The sequence below is a fragment of the Pantherophis guttatus genome, chromosome 2 (assembly GCF_059756535.1).
Source record: "Pantherophis guttatus breed Tessera chromosome 2, ASM5975653v1, whole genome shotgun sequence".
Lineage (NCBI taxonomy): Eukaryota > Metazoa > Chordata > Lepidosauria > Squamata > Colubridae > Pantherophis > Pantherophis guttatus.
In genome coordinates, this window is record NC_142064.1 from 88105469 (window position 1) to 88113208 (window position 7740).

Here is a 7740-nt window from a genome sequence, read left to right on the forward strand (position 1 = left end):
GTTTATAAAATTGATATCAGTTTGAACTGACTCCATGGGACATGAAATGCTGATCTCTTGCTTGCTGATAAATTTCTCTCCCAAACTTATGACCAAGTGATTTCTATACTCCTCTTCCATATGAAGCTCTTTAATATTGAATTCTCTGTTTAATACCTTAGGTAAAACTAGATTTTAATTTCATAGATATCTTTTTAATTTTAATTTATATAATAACCATATGTTTGACAGATGATCTTAATTGAAACGAAAGGCTGCTCTATTGTTGTTGCTATTAGTGTTACATTTTCCCAGTAAAATGCAACCCTACTGAATAACTGCACATTGCACTGGTAATAAATCAGAGAAATTAATAGTGCTGCCCTGATACTAAAATCATAACTGCACACATATAAGTAAAAGCTGCCATATTACTTGTAATTTGCCCAAAATACATTTTAAAAGCTACCCACAGATTGGGAGATTTTTTAATTATATAGCTAATGAATAAAACTAGTCACATATATTGTCCAAAAAACATAGAATGCGGAAAAATGGGTGCAATCTGTTGTACATACAGTAACATATTTATTAGGGCATGGAAAAGTAATGCACTTAGAATTCTAGCCATATTTGAAATAAACTTGAAACATGCAGCAAACATCCAATAGTGCATCAGCACTAGTGTGGAAAGTCAAATTAAAATGCTAATATTAGAGCTGGCATTAGAGTCTTAAAAATGTACATGTTTTCTAAAACAATAGCAAAGCCCAGGACCCTAGCAGCTAAAACAGTAGAAGCTATAAGATTTGTGGTGAGCACAAACATACATCAGGGAGGTGACATGTGCATTACAACCAGACAAAGCCTTAACTCCATTATTTGAATGTCACAGCTCACTGAGTCTCTGCTCCAAAAAACATTTGTGTAGCAGCCATGGGCCAGCTGCCCTTTTCATCTTTTTTTCTGAAACTTGACCAAATGACCCGGCTTCCAATATTGGTCCCTAGAATTAACCTTGTGTGCTGGGTAGTGCTTTGACAGGTCCTTTGTGTTCTTTTTCTCAACAGAAGTGAATGCTTGCCATCTTTCTCTTCCTTTCCCTCTTCAATTTGGACTTCACTTTTACTGCTTCATTTTCTCATGCTCTGAGTGGGTTAATTTTGCTCCCAGGTGCATATTTATGCACCTGTTCTAACATGTCTTCCAGCAGCTGGTCTTTTCCATCTGACTGCTTTAAAGAGGGGGGGGGGATCAACCAGGATTTTGTATTTACAGAGCTTTTTAACATATTGCTGCAGAGATCCCCGTCATTGATCTGAGTTTCCGTGATACATTGCCCCAGCCTAGCGCTAATAAGACAGCAGGGGCATTGAATAACGCCTAAGTAAAGGTGCTCCATGAATTCCATTGAAAAATATGAGTTGTTATTTTACACTAGACAAGGAGAACTGAGCGGTTTACTGGGCTCTTTAAAAAGAAGGATGCCATAAAGATGAATTGCTATCAACAATCTTTCAGATAATGGGCTGATGAATAGAAAGATAATTGCACGTTGCCAAATAACATTTACATCAGTTTAAGAAAAATACACTTTTCTTTTTATTTATTTAAACTAAGAGGGGTGGGGGGAGGGAGGGAGAGAGAGGTGCAAGGGTATCATGATTAAGTTCCCTGTTTTATTATCAAGGCAATGCAACTAAGGGATTACCAACAACTGTTCTATTTTGATCTCTTCTATATTTCATTTTTTGTAATGGGACAAAATGTTAATTTACCACAATGTCTTGATGTAGCATTATTCCGGCTTTTGTTATGAATTAAAGGGAACTGTTTTATAGAAGCTAGCGTTTTAATTATCCACAATGTTGTACTGAAGAAAGTGAAGTGAAATATCATTGGTACCCACCAATTTCCCACTAGGTGCTGCTCAGTGTTACAGATTGTTATTGCCATTAAGACCTGTTGAAAGTCTCCACCCATGCCAATCTTGAATCATTCTTGAGCTATACAAGATCAGATCAGAAGTGCAAACATACATAACTGAATGATTAAGCTGATCTATGATTAACTTAGCTGCTGTTTCATTTGTGTATCTATGAAGGAGCATTTAGTTTTATAGACAACCAAGTCTACCTGGGGCTGTATTCATGTCATATGGAGTTACAACATAGCGAGCCACATTTTTCAAGTAGCATGTTGTACAAACCTAGGCCATATGATGAGTTTATGGTTCGATATGTTATGGAAAGATTTTAAAAAAGGATAGCTAGGGTGAATGGAAAGAAGTGACTTCACAATTTTACCTACTGGTAAATTAAGCATTTTGTGAGAGGGCTGGTAGCAGTGATAATCTGTTTCTTCTGCTGTCTTACTTTAAGGTGCATCTATGCCCTTCACAATGAAAGTAGCTTTTAACACTAAGAATATTTTTAGATAAATGACTTCTAGAATTTAACAATGGGAAAAAGTACTACAGAGCTATTTTCATCTTTTCCTTCCACCCCCATATATTTTTATTAAGAAAAGACATGAAAAGTCAGCATGGATCTCAGTTTATTTATTTATTTATTTATTATTTAAATTTCTATACCGCCCTTCTCCAGAGTAGGACTCAGGGCGGTGAACAGCCAGAATAAAAAACAATACATACAAAATTTAAAAACAATTTAAAATAATTAAATATTATTGGCCGTAAATTAAAATAACCCAATTTAAAATCAATTTAAAATTAACTCAAGCCAGCCCCGCTAATTGAAATAACATCTGGACTTCCTGTAAAACAGTGAAAAAGGCAGGATAATCATATGATAAAAGCCTCACCTAAGTGAGTTAAGAAAGTCTGCTTGACTTTTTCCCAGTTGTTTTCCAGTTTGAAATCATCTTCCTTTGAACAAACAATTCAACTGTACTGAGAAATTCTAGCAAAGATAATGACAAATGTGAATTTTCTTTCACACCAAATGTACAAAAATCTGTTGGAAAGGGATAGGAATCAGATGGAAAAATTACTCAAGAGGAAAGGTTTGTGAAGATTTTCTCCCTTCACCCTTCTGTTTGATTCAGTCTTCAGAAGCTGATATTGTTAAGGTGGGAAAAAAGGAGGAATTACTTAATACATTAGGCATGAGAGTATTGATTTACTACATAAGTGTTGACATTCGCTGAGATTATCTGGATAGACTTTTTCCAGTTGACAGTTTCAGAAGATAGGAAGAGATCATAACTGGACTGTAAGTGATTAATCTAGAGAGTGTTCACCTTATTACTTGTGCTAAGTATACCATATTTAATTGCATAATTGACTTTTCAACAGATAGGCTTAATGGAGTTTCCTTTATTGTTTGTCTTATTTAATATAAACATAAGGGATAAAAGTAATTGCAAGATGCAAACAGGAAACTGGCTTCAAAGAATTTGTCATGGAACTGATTCATTGCCACAATTGAGAACTGTTTGTGAGTTATGATTTTGCAAGATGTGCTATTGTATGTTGTTGTTTCTGGGTGCACTTAGTAGTCCTTTTGAAAATAGCATTCAAGAAGTAGTTCAGAGTGCTAAAAGGTCTAATAATGTGGTAGGAATAAGCCCCTACACCTGGAAAAACCCTAAAGCATCCAAATGTTATCAGTGCTACAATACTTTTTTATTTAGCTACTGAGATGGCAGTAAGATTGACATGCTTGTCAACAAACAGAAAAGCATTTTTCCCAAAGCCAGTCTGCAGAGCTTGTTCTCACAGTGGTGGTACTAGTCATAATAAATTATAAGTTACATCTTTTTGTGACTGAAAAAAGCAGTTAAAGGAATCTTCCAGGAAGGAGGAAATGTATAGTACTTTAGAACAGTCAACTCTGGTGGATGTTATAACAGACACCATAATTCTTATTTTGTATGATAAAATAAAATATCTGAAGATGGTGATGGTGCAGATGATGATGATGATGTTATCCATTAATTGAATCTGACTCTTGGGGATTCTATGGGCCAGGTCTCTCCACATCTTCAGATCTTGCACTGCTTCTTTGAGTTTTTCTATGCTCCGGCTGGTGCCAGCTTTGATGGTGCCCAGCCACCATATTCTTTAGTTGCCTGGTTTCCTTTTACCACTAACTCTTTCAAACATAATTGCTTTCTCCAGTAAATTCCCATGCATGACAGGATCAAACTGAGAGGCAGTGTCACAATTTTGCCTTCTAGTGACATGCCTGGTGTTATGCGCTCCAGTAATTTCTTGTTAGTCACCTTTGCTGTTTTAGGAATAAGGAGGAGCCTTTTCCAGCACCACAGCTCAAAAGAGTCTACTTTCTTCCCATCTTGTTTTTTTTTTCAGGCTCAGCTTTCTTAACCATAGATAGCTACCGGGAACACAGTAGCGTGAACTAATCTACATTTGGTTGCCAGACTGATGTCCTTGTTTTTCCATATTTGGCTCATGTTCATCATTGGTATGAGACCTAGTGCAATCCAACGTTTTATATTTGTGCTGTACTAGAAGTTGTCTTTTGCAAAAATAACTTTTGCCTGATTTCATTTAGCTCTAGAATTTAAATGAACCTCTTCTTTGATGTAGCTCTTTGAAGATGAAATATTTCTTTTGTTAGGAAAACATATACACACATGCATGTATGGAGCCAGAAGTGAATACAGTTTATCTCTTCTATTAATTTAGGGACTAATAGAAGGGATCTGCAACCACTGGGCTATGTTGCCCTTTCAGCTCTCTACTCTGCCTTCTTGGTTTGAACAACAAAAGATGGGAATAGTGGATAGAGATAGCCAATGAATAAGCCATCATCTTCTGAAGGTAGGCTTGAAATAAGGTAGATGTCAGAACTGGAATAAAAACTTTTGAAAAAATTATGCACATTCTGTATTTCTTGAGGGGAGGCATTTTAGAAGTGCAATAGTGACAATGGTGCCTCATCATGGTAGGGGCGGACACAATTTCTCACTAGAGTTTCAGCTCATTCCCTCTCATGTTGCTTCCAGCTGTTTTTAAAACAGTTCAGCAGTTCCAATCCAGGTTGCAGGGAAATGGCAACAAGGCATCGATGGTCCTGAGTCTGGACTATGACCATCATAAAATCTGAATGGTCATTCTGTGTTTCTTAACTTTTTCATCCACGCACAGAAAACAAATCTCACTGGCTGTTTCTGTATGGACTGCTCTACCCATGTATACCCTTCCCTTCCCATAGCCTTTTCTTTGCTTGACCAGAAGTTTGCACAAATGATTGCCTTCACATCGCTTTTCCACATATCTGCTTTGACACCAGTACTGTTCCTTTCTAAATTAATCAAAGTGATGGGGAACAAGTTGCTTTTTCTCCTATGTTCTTTTGTAGGCCAACATTGTAGGCCTACATCAAATTGTAGGTCACATTGTGACTGGCTGTAAACTGAGAGCATATACAATATCTCATTTTTTTAATATAAACAATGCCTTTGCTTTAATGATTAGAGGGCCTAGACATGGATATTTGAACATAGATCTTTTTAACGTTTATATTTTATTGTGTATTATTAATCTAGATGAATTGTTAATATATACTGCTAGTTCATGTATGATACGCCATATGCTAAATAAATAAACACACACAAAGAGAGAGAGAGAGAGAGAGAGAGCCTTGTTTTGCCCTGGTATTTTATCACCATTATAATCCTATTCATAGTTATTTATGGGATTTTGTGTTTGTGCGTCTGTCTTCAGTGCAAAAAAGTGTGCAAACCATTGAAAACACTGGGTGTCTCAGCCTGAGGGGCAACTACAAGAGCACAGACTGCAGACCTCTCTCATCTCAGGCCTGATTTTGAGGCCTTGTGTTGGGAAAGAGGAGGCCATTTCCTGTTGCCCAGAAATTCATTGAGTGCTGATTGGATCTTAGGACTATCAATCAAAGGACAGTAACACTGGGTTCCCCCTCCTGGTTTGCATTCTTTATTCTTTGAGGGAAGAGAAGTGAGAAATTTGGGAGCTGGGAATGGAAGGACAGATGGGAGGAAAGCCTGGAGTCTTAGCCCTAGAAAAGCGAATAAGAGTTATAGAGGTGGTTGTCAGAAGGTTGCAAAAGGTGATCTCATAACCCCGGGACATGGCAACCATCATAAGTATTAACCAGCTGCCAAGCATCTGAATTTTTATCACATGATCATGGGATTGCTACAAAGATCGTAAGTGTAAAAAATGGTCATAAATCATTTTTTACAGTGCCGTTGTAACTTTCATCTGTGACTAAATGAACTGTTGTATGTTGATGATTATCTGTGCTATGTGTACTTAATCCTTCCAATATTTTGCTTCAACCTTCCTTTGAAATTTCTCTAATCACTTCACAACTCTGAAGCCCATCCTTCAGAAATGGAGTTATAATGATTACTCAGTTTGTTCCTGTTTTTGGCATTATATCAAACTTAGATATGTTTATAAACCGAGAGAGGATACAAGAACAGCATTTAAAATATAAAAATAAATGAGAATTTGCCTGGGGTGGGTGGGAGATATCTATATGAAATAATAGACATTTTAGAAGTAAACCTGCAAAACTGAAATTTATTTGAAAGCAAATAAGAATTTATTCTGTTTCTGTGAAGCATGTAGTTTAATATTTCACTGTATCTGAAATACAAGCTGTGAAGCTGGCTACTTTGAACTTGGTGTTAATTATTTTTTTGTTTTGTTCCTAGTTTATGATATTTGAAAATTTAAAATAGAATATATTTGTTACTAGCAAGTCAATTCCTGAAGAAAGAAGAAATGTCTCCATTTAGGGCAGTGAATACTTCAAAATTTATTTAGAAGACTTTTAAGAACAGCGTCTTTCTCCTGGTCATTAAAAATGTGTAACTTTTTTCAGTAATGGTTGTCCTCAACATAAGACTGTAATTGAGCCTTGAATTACAATTGTAAGTTGTTGCAGTCATAAGTCAAGGCATCATGTGACATGTTTACAGTAGTTGTTAAGCAAATGCTGTAGTTATTAAGTGAACATCGGGATGCTGCAAACAGTCATAAGGATAAGTCAATTGGCAAGTATCCAAAATGTAATCGTGAACACAGAGGTGGGGATATGTGGCTATCATAATTCTTTTAAAAAGTCATAAGTAGCTCTGCAGCAGTTCTTCATAACTTCAAATGGCCATTAAGCAACCAGTCATAAATCGAGGACTACTTATAATGAATGGATTGTTTAAATACATATATACAGTAAAACATACTGTAGATATTGTGGTAAAAACAAAATTTTAGTAATTAATACTTAGAAGAGGAACATTAAATAATTGTATTTAATTAGGGAAAAACCCCATAGTTGTTGGATCTGTCAGGGGAGAGGAGGGCCTGCCTTGTCTTTCCCAAGCCAGGCTACAGCAGGAGGCAATGCATGTCTGATATGGCCCCTCAGCAGCAGTGGCGGCATTGGCAGCAGCCCAGTCAGTGTTCGCTCCCATGACCAAGCCACATTCCAGTCAAGGAAGGGCTTCAGCCTCGCTGTCATTCACTGGCAAATATCCAGCTTGGGAAGAGCTGAAAGAGGAGTAAAAGTCACGGCTGTGACCAGAACTTCAGTAGTCCCATGGGTAGAGCACATAGTGGCCCCTTCATCTCCCTGGAGACTCTGCACGTGCCCTGGGCAGGCAGGCGGGAACATAGCCAGTCTCTTTGGTGATGCAGACACTGCAGCAGTAGGGCAAATGAGGCTCGAGTGGTGCCTGTTCTGTTTCCCTTCGATACCCCCCAGGCTGTGGTAGCACATAAATATA